Here is a 24,834-nt window from a genome sequence, read left to right on the forward strand (position 1 = left end):
TACATACAAGAGGAAGTGAGGGGAAAGGGAAAAATAATACAAGGGGGAGAAATTAATGACAGTAGAGGGGGTAGAGAGAGAAGAGGGGAGGGGAGGGGGGATAGTAGAGGATAGGAAAGGCAGCAGAATACAACAGACACTAGTATGGCAACATGTAAATCAATGGATGTGTAACTGATATGATTCTGCAATCTGTATACGGGGTGAAAATGGGAGTTCATAACCCACTTGAATCTAAGTGTGAAATATGATATATCAAAAACTATGTAATGTTTTGAACAACCAACAATTAAAAAAAAGAAAAAAAAAGAAATATTAAAAAATAAATAAATAAATAGAAAGAAAGAGGCATTAATGGAGATCCATTCCCTTCTGGACAAATTTTTAAAACATGAATTGATTCAACTTTGCCAGATACCCTAAATATATATATAACTAGATATATGTATATATTTCTGAAAGCTTACGAGAATACCAAGCTGGTTTCTCCAACACAAAATTTAATTGGGGATGTATTTATGTCATTTAATGTTCTGTAATTGGATAAAGGCAACATTTTATCAATAAGATATATATAAATTTTTGTGTTACTCTTTACATGGAGATGAGAATTTAAATGTATTTTTGGAAAGTAATAAAGAGAATCTGGTTTGTTTAAGTTAAGAGCCCTCATAGCCTCTGTTTGACTCATGTTGCTGTAATGTTGTATTATGTTAACTGACATTCAGATAGATTCAGGAAATAATATATGAGAACTTTATAAAATGATACTTAAGAGGACCCTAAAAAATCAGCTTCAGAAATAAAGCACATTACCTAAGATTTGTCCAAAAACCCATCTCACCTGAGATAAGGCTTTACCTCTAACCTAGTCCATGTTAGAATTGTTCCAAAGTAAGCCAGAATTAAGCACATTTGAAGTTATGTTCACAAGATAAATTTTTTGTTGTAAGGATTACTATGATCTCAAAATAAACAAGGGATATAATACATAATTAAAGGTTTGGGATTATTAAATAAATAAATAAATGATTCATGTTTCTTGGTTTATAGCTATTATACAAACTGAATATGTTTCTACTCTTAATAGTGTTTTTCCCAAAGCACTCCTTCTAATAGAATAACCTGTGTTAATTTGAGACAATAAGTCATCACCTATAGGACAAATAAAATATAAAGCTGACTTCCAGTACCAATACTGAAAGGATAACAATAAAATTATAGACATTGAAGTTAAAACACAGTACTCCTACTTCAAGACTGGTGAAACTGACCTGCTAGATGTTTAAAATAAAAACTTGGAGACCAAAGTTAAGGAAGTAAAGGGGCCAAGGAAAAAGCAGCCAATATTTTGGCCCTTGCCCTCTAATGTCATCCAGGATTCAGGTAATGACAGGACCGCTCTAAGGGGCCTGCAACTCTGGTAAGGCACCTGACCTCCCAGTCAGGGGGATTGAGAGGACCCTAAAAAACAGAAACCAACCAGTGCAAATTCTGCAAAGAGGGGGGTGGCAATGGAAATGTCCATAATGTTTTCCAGGGCAGCCACATATGGTCAGCAAGACTCTGACCCATCCTGGCAGATAGCACAACTGGTAGAGGAAAAGCTAAAAGAGCCAAAGGCTTCTGACATGTTCCCAAGAATGATCCCTGACAAATCTCAGCTGACCCCAACAGTAGATAGGAAAAAGGTCAATTTTAACTACCTTGGTCTTTAAACTGCTAGCAGGAGAGTATAACCAAAACACAGGCATCCATGGACATTTAAAACGTAAGACAATGGTTCTTTTACTTAAGATGTACATTTGTGCCAGTCCTCCCAAAAGTAAGTAAAACTGGGAGATTATAAAGGAAGAGTTTTTATAAAGGAGTACCTGATAAATATCACATACATCTTTGTCAGAGTCACAAGTTTGTTGATTGAAAGTTCCAGGCCAGCCTAGGCAACTTAGCAAGACTCTGTCTCAAAATAAAAAATGAAAGGAGCTGGGCACCACCCCTGGGCTAAATCTGCAAAAAAAGAGAGGAGGCAAAGACCCTAACAGACTCCTTAGCAACCAGGGTGTGTGTGTGTGTGTGTATCAAATAAGTGTACAAAAAGATGCTCTACTTCATGTGTCATCAGGGAAATGCAAATTGAAATAAGAAAGTGCCACTTCACACCTGTTGAGTGAATGGTCAAAATTCAGAATAGTAGCAATACAAAAAGATGGCAAGGATGTAGAACAAGAATCACTTACTACATGTGGGGATACAAAATAGTACAGACACTTTGGAAGACAATTCTTACAAAACTAAATATACTCTTACAAGATGGTCCAACAGTTAAAAACATGTCAAATCTACATAAATACTTGTAATCAGATGTTTATCACAACTCTATTCATAATTGTCAAAACTTGGATGTAATCAAGGTGCCTTTCAGTAGGTGAATGGATGAGTAAATTGTGTCACAGGTAATGGAATATTATTCAGTGCTAAATGAACTATCGAGTCATGAAGAATGTGAAGGAACCTTAAATGCATATTATTAGTGAAAATAGCCAATCTGAAGAGACTACATATTTGGGGCTGGGGTTGTGGCTCAGTGGTAGAGTGCTTGCTTAGAAAGTGTGAGCCCTTGGGTTTGATTCTCAGCACCACATAAAAAGAAATACATAAAATAAAGGTATTTTGCCCATCTACAACTGAAAAAAAATTTTAAAAAAAGAAACTATATTCTACATGAGTCCATCTATATAACATTTTGAAAAAGATGAAACTATGGAGAAGTTAAAAGATTGATGGGTGCCAGGAATTCCTGGGGTAGGAGAAATGAATAGGTAGAACACAGAGGATTCTTAGAGCAGCGAAACTATTCTGTATTATCACCAGAACAGATACACGTCATTGTACATTCATCAAAACCCATAAAATGAATAACAGAGTGAATCCTCATATAAACTGTGGACTTTATGTAGTAAAGTGATTTGATGATCAGTGTAGCATCATCAAATGTAAGAAGCACACCACTCTGGTGGTTGATATTGATATAGCAGGATTCTATTGCATAAGTAAGGGACAGGCAGTATATGGGAAATCTCTGTACCTCCTTCTCAGTTTTGCTGTGAGTCTAAAACTGCTCTAAGAAAAATAAGGTAAAACAAAGTATTAATTTTTTTTAAAGTTATGGAGCTTAAAATATAATTAATAAGAAACACAGATTATAATTTTTCACTGCTAACAATTGACTTCTATATTCTACTTTTATTCTAAACTTCAAAGAAGTATTCCTTTATTCTCTCACAATTATTCTAACATAAATTCCATATAGATATTTTTCATGTGTCATATAAAGGATTATTAAAATTTCCGTTAACTTCTTCCTGAAATAGTTTTATCTAAAGTTAGTACTTAGAGCTGGGGATATAGCTCAGTTGGTAGAGTGCTTGCCTCACATGCACAAAGCCCTGGGTTCAATCCACAGCACCACAAAAAAAAATAATAATAATAATTAAAAATTAAAAATAAACTCACTGAACTAGCTACCTAAAGTGATACCTTTAAATTCTTTCATACAGCCTCCTGTTAAGAAAAACAAAATTATGCTTTATTTAAATTTTGTTTGATTATTTCTTAAACATAAATCCTCATGCTATTACAGCTATCTTCATTTTCATGTTCCATTTTAATAATCATCTATATGTTTCATTCAAAAAATAATAATCAGGATTATTTTGATAAACAAAGTTTATCTGTACCTGTGTGATAAGAAAACTAAAGTTTAAAATAATGTAAAAACTTTTATATTAAAAAATCTATACTGAACTACTCCAAAAAATGGGAAGAATCAACACAAAATATTTAATTGTACTATTTCCCTATATGAACTATCAGAGCTGACTTCTCCATGGATCCCCATGAATTGAAAAAATCCCCATGAATTGTTTATGAGGTTTATTTAAATTCAGTTTGGAGAATTATACAACAACCACTCCAAAGGCCTAACACTCATTATACATAAAATAATAAATGTGTTACTTAGCCATTAGGCTTTTTTGCTGAATTGCAGCCATATTTCTGTCAGGTCAAGTGTTGATCTATACATGAGGGATTAATATGACACAAAACAATAAAGCATAATCCTCCAGTATATTATAATCTATTTACTCAGCATGCTAAGAGGATTTCAGATTTTAAAATTATACAGGAAGTAATGCTAGAAATGTACATAAAACAAGAATAATTTTCTTAAAATACTAGGTTGGGGTTTTTTGTTTTGGTTTGGTTTAGTTTGGTTTGGTTTTGGAATGTTGGGAATCAGATTCAGGGCCTCGTGCATGGTACACAAATGTGCGACCAATAATCTACATCCTCATCCCCTAAAATATTAGGTATTAATGATATGTAGCATGAATGGATATATTTTAAAAGGTGAAATGAAATAATTTTTAAGAAGTAGGCTTAAATTACAGTAATTGGTAAGATTTTATATGAAATAAAAAATGAAATCTCAAATATGGAGATTCATTTAAGGGAGGGGTCTATGTAGAAGACAGCATTCTGATTTTATGATCACTATGTAAAGTTACCACTACCAAAAGAAGAGAGATGGGCTGGAGATGTAGCTCAGTGGTAGAACACTTGCCTAGTGTGCTCAAGGCCCTGATTCAACCCCTAGCACCACCAAAAAAAAAAAAAAAGTGATAATGCTTACATAATTTACAAAATAGAGTGTAAAAATATTGTCAAACAAAAAAAAAATTCTTGTTTTACTCTGTACTTATTCAAATTATACATAAAATATATAAAATTATTCATGATGTGTGCCAGAGATAACAAAATTTTTTTTCAAGAAACTGCCTTGCTCATAACCCTGGAAATGACAGGTCCTTAGTGCTGATGACCCTATTCCTTCACTCCCAACCTCATTCCTAGAACGCAACTAATTGAAGCAATCAGATACTCTCTCCTGCAGATTTGGAATTAGAATGTGGACATTTAATTGTAGGTAGGAGAGCCAAAGTCATGTAGACTCCATCTGAGGCTATTGCCTCTAGACTGTCATGATGAAGCCATGTGCAAGTGCATGTATGAACAGGAAAGTCAGTTTACAATGAATGCAGAAGAGAGAAGCAAACAGGAAGAGAAATGTCATCAAACCAGAAAGCTGTTTCTATGAGGCAACAGCAGTTGAGTGAGATAAAACATCCTTTTAAGATATCAACTCTCATACAACCAGAGAAGTGAAAAACAGTACTCCATTTGTGTACAATGAATCGAAGAGCATTCTGCTGTCATGTATAACTGATTAGAACAAATAATTTTTTAAAAAAAGATAACAACTCTCTCATCCTTTTTCCTTCAGCCTTTTTGAATGGTTTTCTACTTTTACAACCAAACGTTTCATACACAGAGTTTCACAAAATGGGGACTTCCAGAAAACTGAGAATTCTGAAGAAAGAAAGAACAGCAAGAAGAAAAAAAAAACCTTTTAAATTCTCTTTAAAATATCTAAAACTGGCTTCTTCAAATGTGAGAAGAGGGGGCTGTGGTTGTGGCTCAATGGTAGTGCTTACCTAGTAGCTGTGAGGCACTGGGTTCAATCCTCAGCACCACATAAAAATAAATAAATAAAATGAAGGTATTGTGTCCATCTACAACTAAAAAATAATAATTTGGGGGCTGGGGATGTGGCTCAAGCGGTAGCGCGCTCGCCTGGCATATGTGTGGCCCGGGTTCGATCCTCAGCACCACAAACAAAGATGTTGTGTCCGGCGAAAACTAAATATACAAACAAAGATGTTGTGTCCACTGAAAACTAAAAAATAAAATATTAAATTTCTCTAAAAAATAATAATTTTAAAAAATTTTGGGAAGAAAAATGACACCCATTAAGTATATATGGTCCTTTATCCCTCAGTAATCTGCAGTACTTAAACTGTGACACTTTCTCAATCCAGAAAACCATTTTGTTCTTATTCTTACAGGATGTCATTGTCAAAACTTAATTTAGGCATCTAATTTACCTACTTTCAGCTTAGTTAATTTTATTTTTAAAATTTATTAATCTTAGATTATTTTATCATTTGAGAAAACATCACTTTATTTTTTATCTTTACCCTCTAGTTTTAATTAGTTTATACTAATCTTAACTTACCTTATTATATTACTATTTTTATAATATTACCACTTTAAACTTATTTTCACCATCTCATTTAATATTTCATTAATTTTCATTCACATAGGTTATTTCTCAGAAATACATGTCTCAAATTTATTTATTTTAATTTTCCCCTAACTTTGTTTGTATTCATTATAGAATATTTGAAAAGTAGAATTTATAAAGAATACAATTTTATTTATTTTTTCAAAGAACCAACTTTTTGTTCTGTCAATTTTTCAATTGTTTCAATTACATTGATTTCAACTCTGATTTTAATTATTTCCTGTCTTCTACTGCTTTTGGTATAGACTTATTCTTCTTTTTCTAGGGTTTTGAGATGTAATGTTAAATCATTTATTTGTTGACTTTTTCTTCTTTTAAGGAATGAACTCCATGCAATGAACTTTCCTCTTAGAACTGCTTTCATAGTGTCCCAGAGATTTCAATTTGTTGTATCTGTGTTCTCATTCACCTCCAAAAATTTTTAGTCTCCTCCTTGATGTCTTCTGCAACCCATTGTTCATTCAGTAGCATATTATTTAGTCTCCAGGTGTTGGAGTAGCTTTTATTTCTTATTTTATCGTTGATTTCTAATTTCATTCCATTATGATCTGATAGAATACAGGGTAGTATCTCTACTTTTGGGTACACTCATACACTGCTGGTGGGGCTACAAATTGGTACAGACAATATGGAAAGCAGTATGGAGATTCCTTGGAAAATTGGGAATGGAACCACCATTTGACCCAGCTATCCCTCTCCTCAGTCTATACCCAAAGGACATTAAAACAGCATACCACAGGGACACAGCCACATCAATGTTTATAGCAGCACAATTTACAATAGCTAAACTGTGTAACCAAACTAGATGCCCTTCAGCAGATGAATGGATTAAAAAATGTGGCATTTATACACAATGGAATATTACTCAGCAATAAAAGAGAATAAAATTATGGCATTTTCAGATAAATGGATGGAGTTAGAGAAGATAAGGCTAAGTGAAGTTAGCCAATCCCAAAATAACAAATGCCGAATGTTTTCTCTGATATAAGGAGGCTGATTCATAGTGGGGTAGGGAGAGGAAGCATGGGAGGAATAGACGAACTCTAGATAGGGCAAAGGGTTGGAAGAGGAAGGGAGGGGGCATAGGGTTAGAAATGATGGTGAAATGTGATGGACATTATTATCCAAAGTACATGAATAAAGACACGGATTGGTGTGAATATACTTTGTATACAACCAGAGATATGAAAAACTGTGCTCTATATGTGTAATAAGAATTGTAATGCATTCCGCTGTCATATATAAATAAAAATCAATTAAAAAATAACTTTTACATGAAAAATTTATTAAAAATTACTTTTTTATATCTAAAAAAGAATAAAATTTTAAACATTTCTTTTATTCTCCTTTTCTATGAATATATTTTTCTTATAAGACTGGGATCACATAACATATAAGTTTAATTACCATTTTTAGCTGGACATGGTGGCACATGCCTGTAATCCCTGTGATGCAGGAGGCTAAGGCAGGAGGATTGCAAGTTTGAGGCCAGCATCAGCAACTTAGTGAGGCCCTAAGTACCTTACCTCAAAATAAAAAAGGGCTGGAGATGTAGATCAGTAATAAAACACCCTGGGTTCAATCTCCAATACAAAAATAATTTTTAATGACTGTTTTCTAATTACACTTAGACGTTTAACATTTAGATGAGTTTCCCGTTTAGAATTTACATCAACACTAATGTGTTTACACTATTTTTTACATACATATTTCCAATTATTTCCTTAGGTAAATTGGAATGTTATAAGAAAAAAACAAATGAATTATGAAATATATCACAAAGCTTAACATGAACTCTCAGGTAATCATATTGGAAAGTGGTATATTTATTTTATATCTTCATGAAACTGGTTTTGGTTTTGAGAATTTAACATGTTGTTTTCTTTTATTTCTGGACAAATTTTCAAACATGTCTGACCACTTAATTTCTTTTTTGTTAACTGCTTCTTGCACCTCTAAAATGGAATTATCCTTATTAATCTTGCTGATTACAAAAATTACAGGTCTTTTGAGGATTTGAGGGGAAGGTGGAGTAAAAATATCCCATCCCAGATTCTTTGTCACAACCTAACAAAATAATTAAAAATACTTTTTAAAGAGCAAAGAAACCAAACTAATAAAGAAGGAACAACCATTTTCACAAATCTTAAAAAGATAATAACCGAGGAAATGTGTGGGATAGTTATGATCTCCCCTGCATCCCAAAGTAGGTTTTGAGGGGTTTGTTTTTGGTGAGGGATGGGGAAGGTAAAGAAATTGAACCCAGGGGTGCTTTATCACTAAGCTACATCCCCAGTTCTTTTTGCTTTTCATTTTGAGACAGGGTCTATCCAAATTGCTAAGGCTGGCTTGAACTTACAATCCTCCTGTCTCAGCCTCCCAAGTTGCTGGGATTATAGGCATGTTCTACCACACCTAAGTCTAAAGAAATTGTTCTCAAGTGGCATCAGAAAAATCATAAAGTTTCTTATAGGTAGGTGCCTCAATTTGAAAAAAAGATAGAAAAAGTAAGTAGATGGCTCAGGGAAAAGAGACTGAGAAGGTCGTCAGAACAGAGAAACTCCAAGTAACTAGATGCCAGCAAGGAAATGAGGAACTCTGCCCCCATCATTTTTAAAAAGGCAGAGTTCACCATCCACAACAATAATGGAAATTTAGCAAAACTAAAGAATGTTAACTATTACAAACTAAATGTTGAAGTAAAAACAGATAAGCAAAATGGATAGGATGTTTTTATATAGTGAAGAAAAGGCACTAGGGTTACACATAAACTTAGGGCATCCCACACAGGAAAAGGATATCCTCCTGTTAAGCGGAATGAACCCTGGTCCAGAACAGGCAATAAAATATCAGAAAAGAAAACCTAATCCTTTAAAAAGGCTGCACAAACACCAACTGAATTACCCTCTCTATTCCCCTAAACCCCAATTGTATGAGTGCAGAAAGCAGATGCACAGCATCACCCAAGAGCCCAAGCTCAGAGAGGACAAACTGGTCACACAGAAGTCTAGAAGAATTCACCCATATTATAGCAAACAGAAAGTCAGAGTAGGAAGAGCAAATCAATTAGAAAATCATACAGCAGCATAATGAAGAGAATAAATTGGCATATAAAAAACTCAAAAATGGAAGCTAAGATTATTGAGTTAAGTTCTTTCTTCTTTTCTAATATAAGCATTCAGCACTATAAAGTTTGAGGCCAGCTGCAGCAATTTAGTGAGGCCCTAAGCAACCCAGCAAGACCTTGACTCAAAATAAATAATGATGATGATGATGATGATAAAAAGTAATGGGGATGGGGATGGGGTTATGGCTCAGTGGCAGAGCGCTTGCCTAGCATGTGTGAGGCGCTAGGTTTGATCCTCTGCACCACATAAAAATAAATAAAATAAAGAGATTGTGTTCAACTACAAGTAAAAAAAAAAAAAAGAAGTACTGAAGATATAGCTCAGTAGTAAAGTGGCCTTAAAAAGACATTCTCTGTTTTTTTCAAATTTTTTTTTAATTTTTTAATTTTAATTTGTTATATATAACAGTATGCATTATAATTCATATTACACATATAGAGCACAATTTTTCATATCTCTGGTTGTACACAAAGTAGAGTCACACCATTTGTGTCTTCATACATGTGGTTAGGGTAATGATGACCATCACATTCGATTGTCTTTCCTACCCCATGCCCCCTCCCTTCCCTTTTCCCCTTTGCCTTATCTAGAGTTCATTTAATCTTCCCATCACCCCCGCCCCCTGCAGCATATTATGGATCAGCATTCTTAAATCAGAGAAATCATTCAGCATTTGGTTTTTGGGGATTGAGTAATTTCACTTAGCATTATATTCTCCAGCTCCTTCCATTTACCTGCAAATGCCATGATTTTATTCTCTTTTATTGCTGAATAATATCCCATTGTATATATGTACCACATTTTCTTTATCCATTCATCTACTGAAGGGCATGTAGGTTGGCTCCACAGTTTAGCTATTGTGAACTGTGCTGCTATAAACGTTGATGTGGCTATGTCCCTGTAGTATGATGTTTTTAAGTCCTTTGGGTATAGACTGAGGAGTGGGATAGCTGAGTGAAATGGTGGTTTCATTCCCAATTTTTCGAGGAATCTCCATACTGCTTTCCATATTAGCTGCACCAATTTGCAGTCCCGTCAGCAATGTATGAGTGTGCCTTTTTCCCCACATCCTCGCCAACACTTAATGTTGTTTGTATTCTTTTTTTTTTAATTTTTTTAAAAATTTATATAAGACAGCAGAATGCATTACAATTCTTATTACACATATAGAGTACAGTTTTTCATATCTCTGGTTGTATACAAAGTATATTCACACCAATTTGTGTCTTCATACATGTACTTTGGATAATAATGTCCATCACATTTCACCATCATTTCTAACCCCATGCCCCCTCCCTTCCCCTCCTACCCCTTTGCCCTATCTAGAGTTCATCCATTTCTCCCACACTTCCTCTCCCTACCTCACTATGAATCAGCCTCTTTATATCAGAAAAAACATTCCGCATTTGATTTTTTGGGATTGGCTAACTTCACTTAGCATTATCTTCTCTAACTCCATCCATTTACCTGAAAATGCCATAATTTTATTCTCTTTTATTGCTGAGTAATATTCCATTATGTATATACGCCATATTTTTTTATCCATTCATCCATTAAAGGGCATCTAGTTTGGTTCCACAGTTTAGCTATTGTAAATTGTATTGCTATAAACATTGATGTGGCTGTGTCCCTGTGGTATGCTGTTTTAATGTCCTTTGGGTAAGACTCAGGAGAGGAATAGCTAGGTCAAATGGTGGTTCCATTCCCAGTTTCCCAAGGAATCTCCAAAACTGCTTTCCATATTGGCTGCACCAATTTGTAGCCCCACCAGCAATGTATGAGTGTGCCTTTTTCCTCACATCCTCACCAACACTTATTGGTTTATATTCTTAATAGCTTCCATTCTGACTGGTAGTTTTTGTTTGCATTTCTCTAATTGCTAGAGATAATGAATATTTTTCATATATTTGTTGATTGGTTGTATATTATCTTCTGAGAAGTGCCTGTTCAATTCCTTGGCCCTTTTATTGATTGGGTTATTTGGGGGGTTTTTTGGTATTAAGATTTTAGTGCTCTATCTGATCTGCCTGTGGTAAAAATTTGCTCCCAAAAATGTAGGTGCTCTATTCACCTCATTGATTGTTTCTTTTGCTTAGAAGAAGCTTTTTAATTTGAATCTATCCCATTTATTGACTCTTGATTTTCATTCTTGTGCTATAGGAGTCTTATTAAGGAAGTTGGAGCCTAATCCAACTGATTAACATTCTTAAATTATGCACAAATTCTCCAATTCTCCATATAAGCACCCTTTTGATATTGTTTTCTAGTTTAATTAACATTCTTTTTTCTTTATATTTATTTTTTAGTTGTAGTTGGACATAATACCTTTATTTCACTTATTTATTTTTATGTGGTGCTGAGGCTCAAACTCAGGGTCTCGAACATGTGAGGCGAGCACTCTACCACTGAGCCACAACCCCAACCATAATTAACATTCTTAATCATGAAAAAATTCTCCAATTCTTCATCTAGGCACCTTTTTGATATTGTTTTCTAGTTTAATTCCATATTGTCAGAAAACAGACTGATTTCAATTTTTGAAAATATGTTAAGGTTTTTTGACCCAGGATATGGTTTACCTTGGTCAGAGGAGAGCCAACTATGGCCTTTGCATCAAATTCATCCCCTGCTGATTTTTGTGTGAACTACAAATGAGGAAATTATTTTCACATTTTAGATGACTGAAAATGTCAAAAGAAGAATATTTCCTGATGTGAAAATTACATGAAATTCTAATGTCAGTGTCCATAAATAAACTTCTGTTGGAACATAAGTACTCATTTATTTATAAGTTGTCTAAGGCTGCTTTTGTACTGTAATGGCAGAGTTGAATATTGTGACAATGACCATATGCCTCACTATACGTAAAATATTACTCTTTGGCCCCTTACACAAAATATTTGCTGATCCCTGATCTTTTACTTTCCATAAGCACTAGAAAAGAATATGTATTTTGCTCTATTGGGTGGTACATTCTCTAAATTTGACTAGATCCAGCTAGTTGATAGCATTACTCAGATACTGATTTTTCTCTCCTACTTTTATCACTTTTTAAGGAGTACTGAAGTCTCTATAAGTGAATTTTACCATTTCTCCTTTCAGTTCCACCATTTTTGCTCATGTATTTTGAATCTCTGTTTGGTGCACAGATATTTAAAATCTTCACAAATAGTACCCTTTGTCATTATGTAAGGTCCCTGGTAATTTTCCTTGCCCTAAAATCTATTTTTTTCTGATACTATTAGCTACCTCCAAACATCTTTTTCTTAGTATTTCCATGATATGTCTTTCTCCATGCTTTTAATCTCATTTCATTATATTTAAAGTAATTTTCTTGTGGAAAGATGTAGTAGGGTCTTTTTATTATTAAATCTGACAATTGCCATCTTTTAATGATTATTTCTTTTACCATTTACATTTAATATAAATAGGGTTTAAATTTAAAACTACCATTTTATTGTTGTTTGTCCTCTTGGTTTTCATTCTTGCTTCCCATTTCCTCCCTTTTGAATTATTTGACTATCTTTGAATATTCTTTTTTATCTATTCCATGAATACTGTACATCTTATTTTTTTAGTGGTTGCTCTAGGACATTACAATAAACACAACTTTTCAGTCTTCTTAGAATCACTATTTTAACAATTCAAGTGAAATACGAAACATTACCATAATAAAGATCCTTTTAATTCTTCTGTGTTCTGATATTATCTCATATATGAAATCTACATACATTGAAACCCCTGTTAGAAGGTGTTGTTTTTTATTTCAACTGTCAAATATTCACTAGAGAACTCAAAAGAGAAATTGTCTCTTCAACTTACCTATTTACCTTTGCAGTTGTTCACACAAATGAACAGATGGTACCAGACTGTTCACACAGCTCAGTTTGATACCCAGTTCCCCCAATAATCCTTCATTTCCTATCTAGTTCCCTAACATTCTTCATTTCCTTCCTCAAATCTCACTTCCTACTATTTCTCTTCTTAGTCTCAGGAAATGACCTTGCATCCTAATTCATTGATTTAAAAAAAAAATAAAAGTCATCAGCCAAGAATTCCTCAAATTCTTGCTATCACACTTAAACTGATCTGTACCTATCCATTTCCCAGGACAGGATTAAGGGGTTAACTGACCAAATAGCTGCCTAAGTGCTAGCCTACAAGAGGCATTATAACATCACTGGAATTCATTAAGGGACACTTTAATGCAAGTACTTCATCAGCAGACATATATGCACTGATCCTTAAAACCCTAAAGTTGATAGCATTTGAGAAAAAAAAATTAAAATACTTCTTACCGGTACCAACCTATCTCTATCAAATATTTTTGCAAATAGTATCTACTTATTAGATTATGCAGTGCTACTGAAGGTTACACCATCAATCCTGATCCAGATGGATAACAGGCACTTCAAATCAACAGTCACAATATGAAGAAAATTTGAAATTAAACCATGCATTGCATGGTGCTATTTACCAGGAACAAGTAATTTATTTTTTTAAACCTAAATTTGAAATCATTAATATGCTTCACAGGAACCTATCTGGTTCAGAAAACAGCACAAGAAAACTGATTAAAGAACAAAATACAGAAAAGTGAAAAGCATGCTGCCAACATAAAAATCAGAAAAATAACTTTAAAACATATTTTCAACAAGACTTGCTGACTTAATAATTTATTAAACAATATTATATAGCACCAATTATGTGCCAGGTACTCTTCTGTGAAACCAAGCATACGATAATAAACAAAGACAGACAAGGTTACTCCCTTATGGAGTTTACATTCTATGAGGAGCTGACACTAAACCTGTAAGCGAAGATGACTTATAGTAATAAACACTATTTTTAAAAAAAAATAAGGTGAGGCCAGGCATGGTGATGCATACCTGTGATCCCAACTACTCAGGAGGATCACAAGTTCAAGGCCAACCTGAGCAACTTAGGGTGAGATTTTTTTTCTCAGAAAAAAGGCTGGGGATGTAGCTCAGTGGTAGAGTGCTTGCCTAGCAAAGGCAAAGTTCTGGGTTTCATCCCCAGTACTTCAAACAAACAAGCAAGAACAAAACACCCATGGTGATATGATAGAGAAGACTGGGGCTTGAGAGGATGCTGGTATAGCTGGAAAGTAGTCAAGGAAAGCCCACTGAGATACAAAAGATCTCATAAATAAAAAGGAACCAACCTTGGAAAAATAAAGCAAAGTCTCAAAACAGAAACAAGCTTGATCTTTGAAGAATAGGAAAAAAAGTAAATAAATAACCTCTCTGTGGCTACAACACAATAAACAAAAGAAATAAACTGTAAAAGATAACTTTGGAAATGTTGAGAGTTGTAAAGATCAATACAGGCCACTATTTCTATCCTTCATGAGTGCGAATAAATAATGCTACCTTATTTTTTTTTTAAAGAGAGAGAGAGAATTTTTTTAATATTTATTTTTTAGTTTTCGGCAAACACAGCATCTTTATTTTATGTGGTGCTGAGGATCGAACCCAGCACTGCGTGCATGCCAGGTGAGCGTGTTACTGCTTGAGCCACATCCCCAGCCCAATGCTACCTTATTTTTAAGTACCAGGAAAATGATGAATTTTATCAAAATGATAAATTGAATATATATATGCTATATATATTATATGTTATATACAATATATGCTGTATATATTATATATTATATATGCTATGTATATTTATATGTTATATATATGTCATATATATGATATATATGTAAGTTAAGATGTTAAGCTATGTTCTGTGCATGAAGTTAAATCTTTTATTACAAACATAAACAGGAATACAACTTTTTTTTTTAAACTAAAAAGTCAATATCTTCCTACCCTGAATAAAATATTGAACAAATACTTGAAGGAGTCACCGTTAAGATTTTCCTTTCTACTTTGGTACTCAACGTTTGGAATAGGAATCACTTCTGGCCTCTGGAACTCATCTCTGCCCACTGGTCTGATAGCACATGCTGCTCCACTGTATAAGAGAAAGGTGCCCCATCTAGGTACGCAATCTCCACACCAGGACATAAGCTTAGCAGATAAAGCACACAATTTCAGTCCTCCCTTGCCCACTTTGCCCAGCATCCTTGCGCTGCTATTCAAGATGGCCTTAACAACCACCTCCTTGGAAGTTTTATCAATTACCCTTTCTCCTATATCTTCCACTACTCCTCATGAGTAAAGAACATGTGTTCAGAAACTGTCCAAAGGTATGTTTTTCCCCTGAGAAATGCATTATTATATACCTATCATTACAGTATTGCCGAAAGCTTGACTGAATGCTGAGGCTTTGAATGTTTTATTAATCAGAAATAATCAGTCATGACAGTTCAAAAACTCTCATCTCTTTATTAAAACCACTGTATCTGTGTGGGTAGTTTTAAAACCATGTCTACACCTAGGTATTTGTGTCCACACCCTACTTCCTATGGGTATGTGAGATATCACAGTTTGAGAATAAATTTTTGGATCATCTAAAACTCCAACTACCATATATCTGAATCTTGGCATTACAGCTAATTATCCTGCCAAAAATAATGATGCAAAAACTGGCAGAGATGCTGATTTGTCTGTCAAGAAAATCTTTTAAAGATAATATTTTAAAATTTCCTAGTCAGCACTTAAAATTTTTGACTGTCTCTAAGCAGAATAGGTACCTTAAGCAGGGCTTGGTGGCAGGCAATGATAGCCCCAGCTATTCAGGAGGCTGAGGCAGGAAAATCCTCTGAACCCAGGAAATTGAGGCCAACCTTGACAACATAGTGAGACTTTGTCTCTTAAAAACAAAGAAAAAACAATATAGGTACCTAATATAGTCTATAATTTTAACAACAAATGGCCAACTTGTATTACCTGGATGGTAAGGTAGGAAAATTATTAAGACTAAATTTGATAGTCTAATGAGATTAAAATTTACACATAAGGTATATTTAGGAAATTTTAATTTTAAAATAATTTATAATAATGATGTTCATTTGTGATAATGACACAAATGAATTGTTCCCCCTCTTCAATCTAACAAAAAAATATTCACAGATTTGACAAATTTCAGGAAATTGAACACTCTGACCTTGGTCATGCTTTCAGACTACCTGAAGTAACCCTGGAGTACAGAGAGAATTTAGGTTTCAAAAATAAGTCATGGCCTTTCAACAAAAATCAGAGCTCATTTGCTTTGAACAAAGTGTTTTATCCAGTTCTTCTTCAGTCACTAGAAGTCATTATGAAATATTTTTGTAACAATAACAGTAAAATAGTCCAAATTTAGAAAAATCAAATATTACCCATAATCCCATACTCCTAAAAAATTTTTCTTCTTTTTAAGTATCTAATCACTTTATATAAACAGCCTTAATATGAAAAGCAGATATATTCAGGGGAAGGTTTTTAAATATATTGAGCTATGTAACCAAAGGGAAGAAGTCAATTTCAAATTAAATGTAAATCAAAAATTTGATTCAGATCTTAAGATGGAAATAAAAATATACTAAAATTCTAGAATTAGAGTGACTTGCTTTAGCAGGGATTCAATCAGATTTTGAAACAAATCATGAGCTGTAATATTAAGAGTTAACAATATTCAACTATCAAAAACTTTTAGATAATTTACAAATTAAATGATCTGCTATCTTCCTATTATAGCATTTTGCTTCAAAATAACTTTGAGGAGGGGGCTATGAGCAAGAAAGAATAAGGCTAGCTATGGGCTGATAATCATTAAAGCTTTTTGATGGGTAAATGTAGATTAATATATTTGTCTACTTTATATCTTAAAATTTCCAAAATGAAAAGAAAACATTTCAAGAAAATTTTAAAATATACAAACTAGGGAAATCATGCCTTTACTTTAAAATCTGTTAGTTCAAGAATTGCCATAAAGAAGTTACTCTATTCAAAATGTAGTGACTGTATTGTCTCTCTAATACACTAGGGTCTATCTACTATTTACCAGGAACATCATCCAAAGGTAATATGCTGAGGGATTCTTCTATCTGCTTTCTATAGGTATCAGAAAACTTCTGAAAGGGAGAGGAAGAGCTCATTCATTCATTCGACAGATAATATTTTAATAAACAAATTGTGCAGTATGTGGAAAGGTGATAAGTGCTGTGGTGAAAAATACAGCAAGGTAAGAGAGCATTGAGATAGGGATACGGCTGGATTGTCAGGGTGGCCTCACTGATAAGAAGACTTTACAACAAAGACTTGAAGGGGGAAAAGAAAGTGAAGCCCTTGGCTATCTGGAGGAGGATCATTCCAGACAGAGGGGATAGCTAATGCAGTGGTCCTGAGGCGAAGTACAGCTGGCATCTTCAAGAACTATCAAGAATGCCAGAATGGTTAGAGCAAGTGATGAGGTTAAAACAAAACAAAACAAAAAACTATAGATGGGGAGGTCAGAAAGATAACAGGGGAGAGGGGTAAGTAAGGGATTAAGGAGGGTTTTGTAGGCCACCATAAAACTTGCACTTTATGGGAATGGAACCACCATTTGACTCAGCTGACCCTCTCCTCGGTCTAAACCCAAAGAACTTAAAAACAGCATACTACAGGACACAGCCACATCAATGTTTATAGCAGCACAATTCTCAATAGCTAAACTGTGGAGCCAACCTAGATGCCCTTCAGTAGATAAATAAATAAATAAAATAAAGGTCCATCTGCAAGTAAAAAATATATATATATTAAAAAATCTAATTTCATACCATTAAGTAAATTAAAAGTAAAGAATCTATCTCAGGGAACATATGGACATTTAATAAATATCAGCTCCATTACGTGGCAGCCTCAGAGTACATCCCATGTGATCCTTGAAAATTCAATCCTAGTAGCTCAAAGGGACACCAAGAGGAAAAAGAAAGGTGTCACACTAATTCAAGTAAGAATGATTTAGAATTTAATAGTTAAGGTACTTGAGTTCAGATGTCTATATTAGCATTGTACTAAAGGATATATATGTTTCTACACATGTACACATACACACAGAGATACACATACATTTCCATACTTTTAATTTGATGCTTTTATTTTAAAGGGCTTTGAAAATAATTTTCCCAAGATAGGGGGCTTTCTGTACATAATATGACCATGGCTAATATAAACATTCACTAATACTCACAAAAAATATACAAATAAAAAAACCCAAACAAGATCCCAAACCTCAAAGTTATCACTTTATTGCAATTTCCATATGGAAGAGGGAGGAAAATATAAAACTAGTTTTTTTACTTGGAAGTAAATACTTCTTTATCAATATTGAAAGAAATACTCTAAAATTATTGACTGTATTTTAATGGTAAGCCTTTGAGTTTTATAGAGATGCAGAAATTTCTGTGGTAACTAGCATTTACTTCTTTCTGCTCCTCCTCATTCTTATCCACTAGCTAATTAACCTGGGACAGACTACATGAAAATTGAATGTTTGGATACTTGCCTTTATAGGTGATAAATGATACCATTCAAGTAATTTATCTTCTTCCTCTCTTTTTCTTGGAAATTTTGTCTTCCAATTTTACAGGTAGCAACTAAATATCAGTAATTTGCCACTTCCTTCCTCTGCTGACAAATACAGTCAAACAATTCTCCTTAAGTGGCAGATTTCTGTTGCTGAGGGAGGGGCAAAGAGTGCTTTGTCAGGGAATGTTTCAAATAAATTGCCAGGAGCCATGTGTAATCATAAACTGTCCACTCTGACTGACACTTCCCCCTTGTATCCAAGGGTACATAGGAAATTACTGCCTTGGTGTAGGAGAGAGGGATCTGGGTCATCCAGCTTGGTGGGGCATCTTGCCAGTTCTTCATCTCCAGTACTGGCCCTAACCAGTCAGAATCCGGAAGATTCCTTTAACACACTGGGCCTTTTCCTAACACCATGTTCTTTCCCATTGGGCTCCTCTACTGTTTTGCCTTAAGAAAACAAAGTGCCCCAATTCTTTTTTGTTTTTTGTTTTTGTGGTGCTGGTGATTGAACCTTGGCCCTCACACGTGCCAGGCACTCTACGGCTGGGCCCCATCCTGAGCCCCCAAACTCTTTTAAACAGTGAAAGAAGCAATGGATCTTTTAAATAAACACATCTGTGTTTTCTTTCCTGCTAGAAGCATCTTACCTCAATACGGGTGGTGACAATAACATTTAGGATAACTCAAACCTCAGGCTACTCTTTGTAGATCCTGAAGTAGCAAGAAGTAAGGGTTTCCATATAATTTGTGCTCTTTTGTGCATTTCATTCTCTTTGACTTTTCCATCTGATCTTCCATTTTGCTTGAGATTTCTCCAAAGAATATAACTTATTTCTATGTTTAATTTGGTATCCTTTCAAGAGAAGCAGAATACATTGAATGCTGTCTTCTCCAATCTACATGTAATCCTTTTTATGAAATTTTAAACAATATTAACAAAAGGAAAATTTTAACCTCCATACCAGGTTTAAGATCATAGGACATCCAGTGCTGACCTGTTTCACAAATTTTGGCCACTCCACCATCCTGCCACTTCTAGGTTGATATCAAATGCGGTCATGCACTAACAGTTTTTCTTAGTTTTTTAAAATATTTTTTCCTAGGTTCATTAAATTTCAAATTTTGGGATTGAATTGTTCCATAACAGTCTTGTGGAATGGAAGGGCTTTGTAAGTAGGAAGACATACACAACTTGAAAAGTTCTCCAAGAGACCATGGGCTGCCTAGATCCTGCTAGGGGTGCATTATAGACATTGTTGTCTTTATTTTCAAAGTGCAACCCACAGAGGTCTAATATGTACAGAGGGGATATTATTTTAAACAACTGAATTCTACAATCTCCAAAGGACTCCACAATGGAATAGTTGGAGGAAATACTGCATCTTTTCCCTAGTAGGCTGTCAATACCCACTGACACATTAAAAGGCTGTAAAAACTCATGCAGTTCAGAGTTTTTTTTTTTTTTACTTTGACTTCAGAATACCCCCCCCATACATACTCTGTTAACATGTCAAAAGCTGGTAAATGACAATTTGAAAATCAAAGTCATTTTTAACATTATTCTCCATGGAATAGCATCTCCTAAGACAATTTTTTTAATTTATGTAAATTTTAAAATGTTTTGTTTTGGAAATTTGGTGGAGAAATTTATAATTATTATAATTATTGGGATGCTACTGATATTAAGTGGGCAGAGAGCAAGTGTATAGAAAGTAGGACAGTTACATAGAACAAAGACTTGTCTCAGTCACTTTCAATTTCTAATGTGTAATCATGTAAGGGAAAAACTTATTTATAATTATGTGAGTCTGCACTCTAACACTGTATTACATATAAACACAATATAGTGTTGCTTAGTAGTAATATGTACATTTTTCCAGGAATGCAAAGTTTTGAATTTTGTTAAAAGTTGAGAAAATCACACACACTACCCAAAAACACCACTTAAGATACTTTTCAGAGGGCTGGGGTTGTAGCTCAGTGGTAGAGCGCTTGCCTCGCATGTGTGAGGCCCATCTGGGTTCGATCCTCAGCACCACATAAAAATAAATAAAATAAAGGTATGTGTCCAACTACAAATAAAAAATATTTTTTAAAAATGGCATGGCTAAGGTCCAGATTGTAAAATACAGTATATTTAGGATAAAATAATTTATCAACACACCTCACTATGTGTCTAGTATTTGATTACACTGGACAACAAAAAGGTTTAATATATATTTGTCTGCCTTCACAGAACTTATAGGGTAGTTAAGAAAACAAGGCAAAAAACAAAGAACTGAATGCCATACAGTTACTATCTAAGCATTTGTGAAAAAAAAGTCATCTTAGGCAATGGTCTTAGGATCCCAGGGTGGTCAGAAAAGCCTCAGGAAAAGGTAGAGTTTCCATTGTGCATTCAGATTTAACAGGATAGCGTCAGCAAGGACACAGAAGGAACTGGCCTAACTGCCAAGTGTAAGGAAGAAAGGATAATAAGTTTAGATAACTGGAGGGACCAGTGAGAGAGAGAGAGAGAGAGAGAGGTGGTGAAACTAAATAATGAAAAGCCACAGAAGGCACCTGAACCCAAATTTAAAGCAATGAACAAAATGAAACCCCTGCAGACTCCTAGGGAAAGAAGTGAAGATGAGAAGATTGATGGCAACATATAGGATGGACATTAAGTATGGGGGGTGGGAACACAATTATGAATGACCTCAGGTAGTTGGGAAGAGGAGTTTGATGTATGAAAATTGGTTAAGTTTTAGATTTGATGAAATTGAGATGATCAGTTGGAAAAGATAACTTAAAAATAACAGCTGAGGGGCTGGGGTTGTAGCTCAGTGGTAGAGTGCTTGCCTAGCATATGTGAGGCACTGGGTTCAATCCTCAGCACCACATAAGGATACATAAATAAAATAAAGGCATTCTGTCCATCTACAACTAAACAAAATATTTTTTAAAAAAAATATAACAGCTGAATCTCTCACCAGGATGAATGAGCTCATGGAGAGAATGAACAGAGAGAAGGTAAGAAGTGGAAGACAAAGCCTTGGGCAACACCCACAGGTCAGAAGACCAAAAAAGCCAGCAAGGCAGCCAAAGAAAATGAATGTTAATTTAAATCCAAGCGATAAAATTATGGAAAGCTTTTCTTCTTGCCAGGTGGGAGGCAGAAGATAAAAATAATAGCTGATTATTTACTAAAATTTAAGAAAGATATGGATCACGGAGTCATGACAGTTTACTGATGTGACAATCTTATGAACTTTTAGGTTGATATCAAATATCATAGCACTCTGTGTAAGTAACATATACATCCTTCCATGAAGGACACTATTTAACAGAAAGACGTACTAGTCAGAGAAAACGGATCCTATCATATATAAGTGAGTCAACTGACTCATGGATGCTATTATAAACTTTCAGAAAATAACAGTAAGCACAAATGAGCTATAAACCCACCATCAATCATCACAGAAAGTTGCATCACCATAAGAATTACTCTGACTCAATCTAATAAAGAAATTGCCTAAAGAGCAGTCCAGCGTAGAGCACAGATTGAGTTGTACGCAATAACAGAGGTAATAGCTGCAGAGATCTCGACATTCTTCAAAAACTCTCCTTCATTATATATGGTCATGTACACTTAAGCTATTTATATTAAGTCTCTCCATCTTATGAACTCGCTCTAGATTGTTTTAACAGTTAATTCTGCAGAACTTAATCAATACACCATCCCATTTTAATTGCTAACTGCAGTTGCCATTTACAAACATGAAGAACTCTGTGTGAATGGGATAACCCATGTCCCAGTTTTTCTCAGTTGGTTTACACTTGCTCTTCAGGGAGGATCATTAATAGCATTCTCTTCCATGTGCCTCATATCAATGACACCAAGCACACAGGAAACTTTTGTAAACTACACTTTTCACTTCATGTTGATTCCTAAATAACAACAACAACAAAAATACCTGCCATATTCAATGCACAACCATTACAGTTGCTAATAACTTGTGGAATCCTGCTCACACTTTCAGGTCAAGCCCTGAGACAGCTAGGGACTGCCTCCTAGTGGTGGGGTGATTCTAGGCTGTCCCTGACCCTACTGTTTCAATATCTCGCCAAACCTGGTGATGTTCTCCATACCTACCCATCAACTTTGTTCCCCTTTTCAACCCATACTTTTCCTTCTTGTGCTTAATATGCTATTGTTTTTCCATATTCAAACCAAGTTAATGAGAAATGAATCCCAAATACAAAAATGAAAACCATGTATAGAAGATTTCATTTTAAAAAATAGCCTTGATTTTCCCAGAATTCAAGAATGTACACTTTTGCCACATCTGTTCAATATCATACTAGAAGCTCTAACCAGAGCAATTAGGGAAGAAAAATAAAATAAAACTAATTCAAATGGGAATGAAAGAAGTATCACCACTCTGTTCACAAATGACTGTGACTCTTTTTGGTAGAAAACCCTAAAACGTCCACATAAAATCTGTTAGAATGTACAAACAAACTCAGCAAAATTGGAGGATACAATATCAATATACAAAAAATCAGTTGTATTTTTATAAGTTAGCAATGAGTAACCTATAAATGAAATTAAGAAAACAATTTCATTTACAGTGGTATCAACGAAGAATATACATCTATTAGAATAGCTATAATTAAAAAAACAGGAAATAAATTTTGGAGAAGATGTAGAAAAATTGGAACTCTTGCACACTGTTGATGGGAATATACAATGAATGATATAATGTTTAGTGTAAACTGTATAGTGTGGTTCCTCAAAAAAAAAAACAACTAAATTATCATATGATTCAGCAATTCCATTTCTGGGTTTATACACAAAATAATTAAAATCAGGGTCTCAAATAGATATTTGTTGCTATAGGCTGAATTGCACAACCCTCCCCACCAATTCCAAATGTGCAAGTCCCAACCTGCAGTATACCTCAGAGTATAACTATTTTGGGAGACAGTGCATTTCAAAAGGTAATTAAGATTAAATGAGCTAATATGGGTGGAACCTAGAGCAATATGATTGGTGTCCTTATAAGAGGAGGAAAATATACCAGAGATGTGCACATACGTAGAAAAGATCACAAAGTGAGAAAATATCCATGGTAAGCCAAGGAGAAAGGTGTCAGTAGAAAGTACTCCTGCTGACCTTCTAGAACAATGAGAAAATAAATCACTGTTTAATGGATACAAAGTGGTATCTCATTGAGATTCTGATTTAGATCTCTCTATTGATTAGTGATGTTGAGCATCTTGGAGAAATGTCTATGTAAGTCTTTTACCGATTTTTATTTTCATTCTTCAAAGACATAAATCTCTTTGGGAGGGTAGAGGGAGAATGGGAACAACCTCAAGAGAGATAGATGCCCTTAAGGTAAAACAGGGATACTCTTTCAAGGGAGAATGTGGGCTATCTCCGGAGAGGGAGAGGGAGGGGGGGCAGAGGGGGAGAGAGAGAAAGAGAGAGAGAGAGAGAGAGAAAGAGAGAGAGCGCTGCGTGTGCCCTTGTGCCCATTTTTATATCAGGTTATTTGTTGTTGTTGAATTACATGATTTTTTTTTTTTTTTGGTATTTTGGATATTAAGTCCTGATCAGACATATGATTTGTTAATTCTAGGGATTGCCTTTTCATTCTGCTGATAGTGTCCTCTGATGTACAAACATTTTTCATTTTTGATGGAGTCCATTGAAAAAAATTTTTTTTAGTTGGACACAGTACCTTTATTTAAAACCAGCATAATTCTGTTCTCTCTCATTAGTCTGTGGATGGACTGGGTTCCATTAGGCAGTTCTATACTCCATGGGATGATGCCTGGGGCTGAAGTCAATGAAGAGGGAGGTGGATTTTGGTATGAAACATGTCAGATGGCTCACTGATGGGTATGGCAGCTTGCCAGAAACATCTAGAAGACTGGCTTCACTTGGGATGCCGAGATATGTGGGCTTTTCTCTCTCCATTTTGTTTCAGGCACTTCCTTTCCAAGAATTCCTCCAGCAGGGAATAGTACTTAAGAGGCACTT

Source organism: Marmota marmota, unplaced genomic scaffold (assembly GCF_001458135.2).
Source record: "Marmota marmota marmota unplaced genomic scaffold, marMar, whole genome shotgun sequence".
NCBI lineage: Eukaryota > Metazoa > Chordata > Mammalia > Rodentia > Sciuridae > Marmota > Marmota marmota.